Raw genomic sequence first — 13,436 nt, forward strand, 5'->3', positions numbered from 1 at the left:
CCTGCCATTGGACCAGCGCGGTGCGCCGGCCGCAGCGGCCATTGGAGAGTGAACCAACGGCAAAGGAAGACCTTTCTCTCTGTCTCTCTCTCTCACTGTCCACTCTGCCTGTCAAAAAAAAAAAAAAAGTCACAGAGAGAGAGGAGAGACACAGAGAGAGATCTTCTACCTGCTGGTTCACTCCCCAGATGGCTGCAACAACTCGGGCTGGGCCAGGAAGAAGCCAGGAGTTTCTTCTAGATCACCCACGTGGGTGCAGGGGCCTAAGGACTTGGGCCATCTTCCACCGTGTTCCCAGGTGCATCAGCAGGGAGCTCTTCAGAAGTGGATCAGCTGGAGCTTGAACTGGTGCCCATACAGGATGCTGGAGTAGCAGGCTGTGGCTTAACCTGCTGTGCCACAGTGCTGATCCCTAAAATGAGTGTAATGAGGCAAGTGTTGTAGCACAGTGGATTAAGACATTGGTTGGGATGCCTACATCCCATATCAGAGTGCCTGGGATCAAGTCTTGTCTCCACTTCTGATCCAGCTTTATGCTAATGAGCACCCTGGAAGGTAACAAATAGTGACTCAAGTATCTGAGTCTCTGCCACCCTCAAGGGAGACCTAGATGGAGCTTGAGGCTCCTGACTTCTGCCTATCCTAACTCTGACTTACTGTTAAAGGCATCTTGGAAGTAACTAGCAGATGGTAGATCTCTGTCTTTGTCCTTCTGCATTTCAAAAAATAAAAATTAATAAGCTTGCAAATGGTACATACTTGGCTTGGCTGTCATGTATGAAGTGTGAAATACCAGTTCTCACCTGCAGGGACTGTGTTTTTCCACTTTGTGTTCCCTGAACACAGCAAAGTGCATGGCACATCATTGTTCAAGAAATATTTCTTGACTGAATTAATCAACTAATGGATTTTTCAAAAATTTAAACTATACCCATTGACTCTGAATGTGTTCTGACGGCTTGGGGGGAACGCAATCTGGGTGTCCCACATGGGTGGCAGAGACCCAAGTACTTGTGCTTTCACTGATGCTTCCCAGCATACACAATTCAGGGAAACTGAAATCAGAAGCAGAGTTGGAATTCAAACCCAGCTACTCTGACATGGGTTGCTGGTATACATGTGACATCTTAACTAATGTGGCAAACATTCACTCACTGTTAGCAGGTTTATAAATGGCTTGTGGATCTAATTACTACCAATGTTTCTAAACAGAAAGTAGAGTGCATTAGCCTTGCAAACACTTAAGAAAGTTACTAAGTTCCAAAATTATTAAATTTCTTTTATATCTTACCAGTCTTTTTCTATAATGCTGCTTCCTTTCAGTCTGCACCATTGGTTGTCACTTCCTTTTATCATGTTGGACATGAAATTTACCTGTAACAAACCAATCAATGAATGTATGAATTTAGTTACCACCAATTCCATATATAGTGCTAATAGATTCAAGATATATTTTGAATTCTGAGATCCCAAGAAGAAAAAAACTTCTTTAATCTGAGTAGTGGGTGTTGCGTTATTGGGATTAAGAAGGGTAGCAATGAAGGGTCATTTCATAAGAAAAGTTATAATTTGGCCTGGACTATGAAGGATGGGCACTATAATGGATGAGGAGAAGGAAGATTTGGGATCAACAGGGGTGATATCTTAAAAAAAAAAAAAACACGTTAGGGTGTTGCACACTATTAGAGAGTGGCAGTTTATTGGAAAATTAGGTAGATAGCATAAAGCCAAATTCTGAGAGAATCTGGAAACCAAGCAAATGGTTGAGGTAGCCACAGAGAGTGTATGAGACAGATTGACATTGATGGCAGTAGTATGAAGGTGGTATGGGGATCCAATTCAGCAGAACTCTGAGACTGTGCTTGGAGGACATTCTTTTTTCATTTGAATCTATGCAGAAATCCTGTGTACATATAGCTTTCATGAAAACAAAAAGACAAAGTAGCCTGTAAACATCATTAAATAATGTTCATATATGAAGATACAATGGTAAGTCAGTTTGTGCATACTGGAGAGATTTTTATTTTCTTTTGGCAAAGTTGCTAGCTGCCTTATTCATTTTATATCCATCAACTCTTCAGATTCTGTTCATTGCAAAATTGTTATACAAGACAGACTTTGGCAAGAGGATAAAAAGAAGGACAGATTTTTACTTTTGGCAAAATACCAGGACTGCATGAGCCACCATTCTCAACATTCTTCACTCTGCTCTATACAGTGTACCTAGTTTCAGATGGAATATGTCTAAATCACAGGTCTTTTTTCTACATGATGACATTCTTCCTACTTGCAGAACAAGTAATTTTCTAACCATATTCATGAAATGGGACCTGATCTCTTTCAAACTTTTTGAGAGACTGCTTCAAAGGTGACGTGGAGTCTGGCACGCCATGAGCAGCTCTATAATGTCAAATCCATTGATTTGATTTGTGCAGCCCAGATGTCAGAGGCCACCCAACAAATTGAATGTAATATTGTTGAAGCTCATGACAAAGGAGGAAGGACAAAGAGGGATTAATTATCAATTAGAGTTTGAAGAAAACATTTGTTTATAGTTACTCCCATTTTTAAAGGTTATTTAACTACATTTTAAAAGTCTGGAAATATTAAACCATCCTTATTTCTTTTCAAAAATGATGAAAATAGGAAATTAAGACAATAAGGAATATAACTTTAATTTAATATTTCTACATGCATGTGTACTGTAGTAATAAGATTTTAATTTTCATTAAGAAAAGATAAAGGAAACAAATTGATATTAACTATCAATCCACCCTTTTGTAAATTAAATGATGACTCCTATGTATTCAACACTGGTCAGGACATTATTCATATTATGGCTGCTTTTCCAAGTTCCTAAAATTTAGAACAAGGTAGGAAATTTGAATAGGTTTCAGGGAAGGACCGGACAGCCACCTTGTTGGAATACTAATGCCTAAAACCCAAGAGAGTAGATTAAAGGAACTAAAATTACTTGGCTTGGGGAAAAATTTAAATATGTACAATGTATTCTGAGAAGAACAGAATGTGAAAAAAAATAATAGTAGCTAAAAGATGGATTTTTGAATAAATATCAAGGGGAAAAATCTTTCTTACAAGTTAGTTCAACTAAATATTAGGTAAAATGTTATCTTCTTTTGGAGATTTTTAAAAGTTCTTTTAAAAGTTTTTTAAAATTTATTTAAAAGGCAGAGTGACAGAGAGAGGGAGAGAGAGAGAGAGAGAGAGATCCCATCTTCTGGTTTACTACCCAAGTGGCAGTTCCTCTGGGGCTAAGTGAGGCTAAAGCCAGAAGCCAGGAACTCCATTTGGGTCTGTCCCATGTGGGTGGTCAAGGTCCAGGTACTTGGGCCACCTTCATTGCCTTCACAGGTTCATTAGCTAGGAGCTGGGTGGTAACTAGAGTAGTTGGGATTCAAACCATGGTTGCGATATGGGATGCCAATGTCACAAGCAGTGGCCTAACTTGCTGCACCACCGTGTCAGTACTGGAGATATTTTACAATAGGATGAATAGTCATTTATTCAGTTGTTCACTCACTGAAGAAGTGTTTATTGAATAGAAACTAAGTACAAGAAAGACAAGGTCTCTAGTCTCTTCTATCTGATATTGTAACAAAGGATAATATAATAAATAAACTTATAAGAAGTTTAAGTGTCAAGTATTGCTGTGAATAAAACACGACAATAGGAAAGAAGGTAGCCAAGCTGGGGTGTATACTCAAATGGGTGATTAGGGAAGTATCTTTTGAGGGGGCAACATTGGTACTGCAACTTGAGTGATGGGGGAAATAGCTATTTGAAATCTAGGAGAAAAGCATCATGGACATGATGCTAAAGCACTAACTTGGGAATGAACCCAGGATGTTCATGGAATACAATAAGTCCAGAATATTCAGAAAATAGGCAATGAGATAGGGAAGTGTTGGAGAAGACATGGGTGAGGCTAAGTTTATGCAAGTCTTGTAGGAAACAGGAATTTGGGCTTTATTCCAATTCTGGTGGGAAATTACTGAGTTGTTACAAATGAGACAGAGAACTAGAATACGTAGGTTTTCTAGTTAAGTTCATCCTATGAATTTTTAGAAAAAAATACTTGTATAAAAAAGTATTTTCTCCTATATGGTAGGGCTTAATCTAAATATGGACAGAGAAACACTTAGATTTCCATTCAATTTTCAGAACTTAAATACAACATGAGTTTTAGTTCATTAAAGAAACTGTGTATAAAAAGATCACAGAACAGGGCCAATTTGTGATGTTTAAAATCTCATGCCTACTAAAAACTATTCAAAGATGGAATTCTGCATGTGTTCACCATTCTTTTATTTATTTATTTTTTTGAGAGGTAGAGTTACAGTGAGATTGAGAGATAGAGAGAAAGGTCTTCCTCTGCTAGTTCACTCCTCAAATGGTTGCAATAGCCAGAGCTGTGCTGATCTGAAGCGGGGAGCCAGGAGCTTCTTCTGGATCTCCCATGTGGGTGCAGGGGCCCAAGTACTTGGGCTATTTTCTACTGCTTTCCCAGGCCATAAGAGAGATGGATTGGAAGAGCAGCCAGGACTAGAACGTATGGGATGCTGGCACCATAGGTGGAGGATTAACCCACTGTACCATAGCGCCGGCCCCATGTTCTCCGTTCTTAAGAAAAGATATTATTTTGGCATAAAATTTATCCTAATGAAAAATGCTAATCATGAAATTAACTAGAAGCATTATATCATTTTATTTTCAGGGTAAATTTGCTTAAAACTTATTGTTATAGAATCTATACTTCCCATATCAGGAAGTATAGATATAAAAGTTATTTAATATTTAGTAAGATAATGAGAGAAGGAGATTAACAAATATTTGTACTCATTGCATCACTTGCAGTCTACCAAGAGTTCCACATAAAATACCAAGAAAAAGTTACTCTTCTGATATCACTTGAGGGGCTTTGGACTGGATTCCTTGATCCCTGGATCCCGAATTCCCTGTTACCTTTTCTTGATGGCCCAACCTCGTGCCTGAGAAGACTTTCCACACAACCCAGCCCTGAGACCACGTGATAGTATTGGCTTTAGTTCTGTGCTCTTCTTAAAGGAATACCATAGAAAATAGGTTTCAGTGGCTACTCCATTTCCACCTATATTTTCCTAAATGACACTTATTTACATTCCTCCTTTGCGTGTTTAAAGAGATCCTGTTAAAGATCAGATTGAGGACATTACCACATTCACCATCATTCTTCTAAGTTATTGCACTTTTAAGAATAAAAAAAGGAGTGACAAATTAATAGAAACTTGAAAAGGTAAATCATATTTTCTGAAGTATTTTTAACTTTTACCATTTTCCCTTTTCCCTCAGTGCTTTATAAAAGTGATATACACACAGTAGATGTTTAGTATATTTTGTTGAGGGAATGAATTTTCACTGACATTATATTCTTTATGAAATTCATATTTATAAAAACATGGTAGATGCTTAACACATTTTGCTGAAAATATGAACTTGTATTGACAATATTTAATATCCTTAATGAAATCCTCATTTACAAAAATAAATGATCTGTTACTAAAAGATAGCAAATATTCCATTTCAATGTCAAGGTCCTATTTCTGATATCTGACTTAAAATTGCTATTTATCTTCTACTTCGCTTACCATTGCAAAGGATTTGAGGTAGCTTATGATAATTTAATGAAACAAATCAATACACATATATTGGTATTTTCTATCTGAAAAGAAGCACATAACACTATGTGATGGGAGGATTAAAATAAATGTGGCGTGTTCTCGGTATTCAACAAGCTCACTGTCTAATAGAGGATGACAATTCACTATAATACATGTAGTCAGTACATGGTGGTGATATGAGCAAAGTGCTCTAATCCAATAAGAAAAGACAAATGCAATAAGACCACAAAATCATTGCAATTCTGATGAAAGAACAAGAGTCCTGTGTTGGGTGGAGGCAGACATAAAAAGAAAAACTGGACTAAGGGGAAAAAAAAAACCTTGTATAATTGAGTTCTCATCTAATAAGGGGAATCATGAGACATTCTCAGGAAAATAACGTTATTTTTACAACACTAAATTTATCATGCTTGTTTTTAGAGGAATTCGATGAACAAAACTAGTGCTACTTTATATGCAAATACAAATATAGAGAAAATATTTAATAATACATCAATGCTTGATAATGGCTTTTAATACAATTATATATTATACCTCCATGAAGATGTTCACAGAAGAAATAAAGAGGTTTAATCAGGCTGAGTTTTTTCATTATCTGATTTGTTACAGGAGTTTAAAGTGAAAGTTCTATAGAAGTAAAATACACTTTCTAGCTTTGCCCTTTTGTGGCCATTGCTGGAGAGAAACTGACCAGAATGAGATTCAATCCCTTTGTGACTTCTGACTGAAGCAAGATTTGAAAAAGGCATTTCAATGCCCCTTCCCACATTCACAGGAAGATTACGTTTTTCCCCTTTTCCAAAGAGCTGAGACAGAAATATAATGTGTGATCCACACCTGTCTAGAAGGATGATGAAATGCAAGTTTAGTGAGAATACTATAAAGGTCAACAAATTGACGGAGTAGTCCAGATCTACAGGAAGAAATTTGTCATCTACAATGAACAGCTGCAGTGAAGAAAGACTAATGGCGTAGCTGTCCACATTGGGCATGCACCCCAGCAAAGTGGTTATCACTAGGCTAAAGCTGGACAAAGACCACAGAAAGATCCTCAGACAGCCAAGTAGCAAAGGAGAGGGGCAAATATAATGAAGAAACAATTGAGAAGATGTGGGAATAAAGTAATCTTATATACAATGTTCATTAAAAACTGTTAAAATGGGGGAAAAACATATTCCATATTCTGTAGCAGACTACTGATATCCACTTTTATAGCACCTCCAGGAATGAATGCCATTCTATTTAGAATACCTTTTTGTGACCACCCAGAAGATAATTTACAGGTAATATCAGCTGTTCCTTCCTGGCTCCTCAAACTCTCCACCAATTTGAAAACTAGGACATTAAGAGCAGAAATTGGTCTCCAGTTATTTTTAAAGGGATTTTTTTTAAATGATTTATTTATTTGTTTGAAAGGCAGTTATAGAGAGAGGGGAAAGGGGAGGGGGAGGGGGAGAGGGAGGGAGCCTTCCATCCACTGATTCAAACCTAAATGGCAGCAATACCTGGGGATGGGCCAGACTGAAGCTAGAAGCCTGGAACTCCATCCAGGTCTCCCATGTGGGTACAGGGGCCCAAGGACTTGGGCCATCTTCTGCTGCTTTCCCAGGGGCATTACAGGGAGATGGGTTGGAAGAAGAGCAACCAGGACTCGAACTGGTGCCCATATTGGATGCCAGTGTTGCAGACACAGGCTTAAACCACCATGCCCCACAAGTGAGTTTTTCTTTTTAAAAGATTTATTTAATTTTTTGAAAGGCAGAGTTACAGAAAAAGAAGGAAAGAAACAGAGAGATCTTCCATCCACTGGTTCACTCCCCAAATGGCCGTAATGGCCAGGGCTGGGCCAGGCTGAAGTCAGGAGCTTCATTCAGGTCTCCCATGTGGGTTAAGGGGTCCAAGGACTTGGCCATCTTCTGCTGCTTTCCAAGTATATTAGCAGGAGCTGGATTGGAAATGGAGCAGCCAGAACTTAAACCAGTGCCTATATGGGATGCCCACAATGCTGGCCCCACAAGTAAGTTTTTCACAGTTCCAGGCTGATAATAAGTGTCAGGTGTTTGGGACTAAGTAAGAAAAAAGATATGACCACAAGAGACAGTGACATGTTATAAGCTCAAGGTTATCCAAGAGAAATCCCTCATGGCAGGAGTCTCTCCAAATGCTACCATCCAGACTAGGAGGAAGGTGAAACTTCTGGGAGACAAGAGGATCAGACAATTTATGTCCTTATGGGCCTAGGTGATATTTCTCAGCAGCTCTTGGAAAGATTCTAGGCCAAGGAGTTCAAAATGGCAAAAGCAACTTGGGATCTTAAAACAACAAAGCTCAAACTTTCTATTGACAAACAGATGCTGGTTAAAGTTTCCTAGAATATGCAAAGTTCCAGCTCTACATGGCTAAAAATTTCATTGTCTTGGCTATTTATTTTTATTGTGTTATATATATGTGTATGTTCATATATATGTTATATATGCAATCTATCTTCTTAAACTTTCAAAGGTACAGTTTTTATTTTTAAATGTTACATCCAAAAAATTATTGCTAAGGCCAATGTAATAAATTTTTCTCTTATGTTTTCTTTTGGGAGTATTATAGTTTAAGATCTAATATTTTAAGTCTTTAATATACTTTGAGTTATTTATTTTTGTATATTATTTACAATAAAGGTTCAATTTTATGCACTTGTAAGTGCATGTCCAGTTTCCCAACCCCATTTGTTGAAAAGATCATCCTTTAATCTTCTGTCTGGATGTTCTTTTAATAAAAGAAAAGTATTCAAGTGTATTAATGTTATTGTTTTCCCCAGCTGAGCAGAAGCACTGTAATTTATGAAGATTTTCCCTCCCAACTCAATGGTCTATTGTCCATAGTCCAAAATTGTGGGTACTAATAGGACTGATATCAATTGATTCTCATTATCCAGAGAGAAGAATCCTGTGTTGCCTGTTGATCAGTGATTGAAAACCGTTATGTCATATACTTTGTCCAGTCTATTTGTTTAATATTGAAGGATAAATCCAGCTTTTAAGGCTATATTATTGTTAGGGATGGAAACACTCTACAGTCAGAATTTGTAATTTTGAATTCCTGGTTAGTTCTTGAGTTCTTAGTGTAACAGATTTTGAAAAATCTTTTTCTGAAATCCTGAATATTTATTGCTCCTGAATAGCTTTCAAGGTTAGAATAGTTGGCTCTATGATAGTTGGTAACTTTATTAAAAGTATGCAGAGCTTTACTTTCTCTATAAAACAATTTCAGAAATTCTACTCACATACTTAGAATTTATTATTTATTCAACACTTGCCTGCTACAAAACCCATAAATCTATTGTAACCTAATTCTTGTTGAAAGGAATAATGCTGAAAAGTAGAGAGGAATATTGATTGGATCTCCTTCCTGTATTTTCTGTTCATGACTCCTGCTTGTGTTAGAAGGCATTGCATGCTTTTGAATCTTGTCATACATGACATTAGTACAGAACATAACTACAGAGAATAGGCATGGAAGTAGTCATGGACACGAATGCTTCCTTTCCCTGTAGAAGTTGTGCTGTAACTGCATCTCAGTTCAGTATTTTCCTCACTCAGAGTCCCCTCACTCAGATGTTGTTTCAAGAGTAACTTGCTGTTGACTTCCTGCACTTAATCATTTTTTTTTGTTTCTGTTTTGGAGGAATTTGTCCTAAGACAATGCTAGTGCTGCATTTTCCATTTGTCCTATCAAGATCAACCCTTTGTGCTGCCCTAGGAGGGTCACCTCTAAAGAATGCATCATTGGAGCTGTCTTGCTTTCTGGCTTCTTGTTATCTTCAGCTAGCGACAGAAACTTGCAGAACAGAGCCCTTCCCCCTCTTCCTTCTTGCTTTGTGGGTCTGGTAGCAGCTGTTGTCTTTCATAATCAAACTTCGACCAGACCTTTCTCCATAGTGCTGGGCCCTAGGTTAGTAATGGTTTCGTTTTGTTGCTAGTTCAGTGCCTTACTCTGCCCACAAAACTGTCAATTTTTTTTTTAGCACTGTAAACTTTAACTTTTTAGTTCAAACCCTTTAAGTGTGTCATCTCTTTCCAGGCCCCAAACCAAGGGCATTTTGAAAACTTTAATGTTAACATACTGGTTCTAATTTCTATCATCAAGATGATACAGTTTAAAACTACTATGTAGCACTTACTTGCTTGTGTAACAAAACATGAAAATGATTTTGAAACTAGCTGGCTGCTAATTTAAGTGTTTCTTTTAAACTGCTGAGAGTGAGAAGGTTGCAAAGCAGCATTTTAATCTGGGGAAAGATGGAAGAAATTTTTTATAGTGTTTTACCTGCAGGCGATGGCTACAGTTCAGCTAGTTTTAGGAGTAGCTGGCCAAAGATGGTTCCTTGAAGTGGAAGGGATTTTATTTTTAACAGATTAGAAGCTATTGTTTCCACACTTGGAATTCGTGAAGTTAATCAGAAGAAGTAGAGATATAGGATCATGGACTAAAGGGCTTAGGGAGGAGTAGTTGTAGGGATAAGGCCTTAGGAGAGGCAAAATTCACAGGATTTTAGTGCGCCTTAGAGAGGCAAGACTTTATCCTTAGATGGGTAAAACCAATTCCAGAATAACTTAAGAATTTGTGAATATGTAAGGAAATGAAGATGAATTTTTTAAAAAAATATTTAAATGTTTTATTGAAAAAATACAAAAGATGAGAATGGGATTAAATAAACTAACACACCTTTGAGACATTTCTATCATTGATTTTCAAAGTGAAAGCAATGTGCCTGCTTGAAATGATGAACTGGATACATCTTGGGAAAAAATGAAGACTCATTTTCCTTTCTTTAGATGATTGAATCTCTATTCAGAGAAGAGAGCTAGAGGCAGATCCTTTGCCCAAATCATTGCTTTCACAATTTAAATGAAGTTAGAGAACCTGAGAAAATACCTGACACAATCACCGAGCTTCAGAAATTCTGAGATTCTGTTTCTCATGTCCCATTTTCTCCCTTTTTAAGGTACCTTGTCATTTGCTATCTGGCCTTTCCCAGAGAGGCAAGGAAGCCACTGTTAGAGAGAAAAGCAGCACAGGTCCCAGAAAGCGTAGCCCTTACTAATTCTTCCTCCTTCTCTGCTCTCCTCCTCATGCTACTCAGACTGTGTGCTACCAAGCTGCATTCTGGATTTCTGAAATCTAATATTAAAAAAAGCTAACATGTACAAACAATGCTGTTGGTAGATGTTGCAAATTTGCTGTCTTCAAGTCAATAGTTGCTTATGTTAGGGAGAGTTACGATGGTTGCTATACCATTTGAGATTTCATTGACTGAGGTGGGACTGCCTTTCATTAATTTTTACTTATTACAATAATGAATAAATATGCTGCCTTTAAAATTAGTTGGGGGGGGCAGTGTTGTGATACAGCAGGTTAAGCTGCAGCTTGTGACAACTGTATCCTGGTATCCTGTATTAGAGTATCTGTTGGCATGTCCTGATCCCTCTCCTTCCTAATACACCTGAGAAGGCAGACAATGACGGGCCCCACATTCATATGGAGACTGAGATGGAGTTCCTAGCTCCTGGGTTAGGCCTGGTCCAGCCCTGGCTGCTGTATGCATTTAGGGAGTGAATCAGCAGCTGGAAGATCTCTTTCTCTCCCCATCTCTCCTTCTCTCTGTTGCTCTATTTTTCAGGTAAATAAATAGATTTCCAAAAAAGTTATTTGAGGTATTATTTTTTGTTCATGAAGTCAAATCAAGCTACTTACCAGAAAAACTATGAATATTTCTCCTTTTATTAGGATGTATCTATTCTTTCATTAAAGAACATATATAAGGCTAAGCACAGTCCAGAGAATTTCCTAGTGATCCTGCACTCTTAACTGTGGAGTGTGTACTTTCACTCTGTCAGTAAAATGCTTGCTGTTTTCTATGATCTATTCTCTTACTCACTTCTTGAATTCTTTCTTGTGAAGTCAAGAATCTGCTTATTTGCTATCTGGTATCATTATCTATTCTTTTTGTTTATTTGCCTTGTCTTTGTCTTATTCCATTCCTTCTTTGCTTTTAATTTCACTCATCTACAATCACCAATTTTCCACCTGCAAATTGGTCCCATAGTGTTAATTGTTCTATACAAATTCTTTAGTAGTTTTTCTAATTTTGGGGGGGTTCAAAAGTCCAGTAATAAAGTTGGCCTCAGGTTGCAAAGGATCAACTCTATGTCTTCTGCAGTGGTTAAGCTTCCTGGTTATTGGGATTTCATAAGGACTGCATTCCTGCTGGGAAGGGAACTTCTCTTAGTCAGATAAGGGAACTTCAGAGGAAGCCTCTCCCAGAGCTTGCCGAGAGAAAGAAGACTGGAGATAACAGATAAACTGGGGCAGGGAAGGTCGGTGAGACCTACATTCTGAGGCTGTCCCCAGCTCACTTTGTCAAAGAATTGCCCTTTGGGGGGATCATTTTCTGAGCCCCAGCACTGTCACACTTAATAGTTTTTCATTTGTTTGCTTTTCTCCTCGTGAAGTTTCAGGTTCTGTGAAAGTTAAGTTTCATTTAACTTTGTATTTCTAGAAACTAGCCCAGCATGTGATATTTACTAGATGCTCAGCATATATTTGTGGGAGGCAAGAATTAACAAAGAAAGAATGGAGAGTGTTACAGAAACAAAATTAAAAAGAAAATCTGCCACAACAAAGTACCATACTCCGGGTGGCTTAAGTAAGAAGTTGACTTTCTCATTGTCCTGGTGACTAGAAGTCAGACTGAGGTGCTGAGTTTCTTCTGAGTTCCCTCTTCTTGCCTTGTAAGTGGCTGTCTTCTACTAGAGTCTACGTGCAGTCTTCCCTTTGTATCTGTGTCCTAATCTCCCCGGCTTAGGAGGACATCAGCCATATTGGCTTCAGGCTCTACCTAATGCAGTTATTTCAACTGCATATCACTTTAAAGTTCCTATTTCCACACAGAGTCACATTCTGAGCTACTGAGAATCAGGACTTCAACATGTGGATTTTAGAGGGGCACAGTTCAACCCATAATACTTTCCAAACACACACACACACACACACATACACACACACACACAAGAAAAATTTCAAAAAGGCAGAAGAGAAAAAAGTTTTATTATTAAATCAGCAATAAACTAGGATAGATTTGCATCATAGCCAATCCACTAAGTAGATTGTGAAAAGAGGAAATTCTACCTTTTACATAGCCAAGCAGATACAATCCACTCCATACATGTTTTCAAGATAAATGAAGACTGGCCCTCAAGGACGAGGACTTTATAGCACTACTGGGTTTGGTTCATCCTGATTTCAGTTAACAATTGGGGTAGCTGCTGATGTTGAATATTGCTTTTGTGTAAAGAGAAAGCAAATTTCTTGTGTCTTTTTGAAAGGAAATAAGTGTACAAAATGAAGAGGCACCTTACCTATCAATAGAAACTGAGATAAATGACTCTATCTTCCTTGAGGATTCCACTGGAAAGAGATAGCTCCCAAGACCCTCCTCAGTGGTAAAACTGGAAAAAAAGGCTTTTTTAGCCTTTAAAAAATATTGCATTTCAAATGGTCAGAAAAGAAATTCCAAGTTTCCTGAAAGGAATCCTGAAAGGAAGAGGGAGGAGAACTTTTTTCCATTATTTTCAGCAAACAGAATCATCTCTTCTTTTTATCTGGCATTTGCCCTTAAAAAGTCAAAAAGGGAAGGCACAGTAAAGGTGTTAGAGCCTTCTCTCTGATGTGAACTTCAGGATGGGAAAATTCATGTGGAGGCATATT

General features: G+C 37.8%; 1 long non-coding RNA gene and 1 pseudogene across 1 annotated transcript in view; both read left to right on the plus strand.

Moving 5' to 3' along the window:
• LOC149126419 (uncharacterized) overlaps positions 1-13,436 on the plus strand; it is a 92,334-nt gene that overhangs the window by 22,456 nt on the left and 56,442 nt on the right. The gene's annotated exons all lie outside the window — the stretch shown is intronic.
• LOC108177359 (large ribosomal subunit protein uL24 pseudogene) lies at positions 6,374-6,798 on the plus strand (annotated as a pseudogene).

Source organism: Oryctolagus cuniculus, chromosome 5, assembly GCF_051225735.1.
Source record: "Oryctolagus cuniculus isolate XC-2025 breed Fujian yellow rabbit chromosome 5, ASM5122573v1, whole genome shotgun sequence".
In the NCBI taxonomy this organism is placed as follows: domain Eukaryota; kingdom Metazoa; phylum Chordata; class Mammalia; order Lagomorpha; family Leporidae; genus Oryctolagus; species Oryctolagus cuniculus.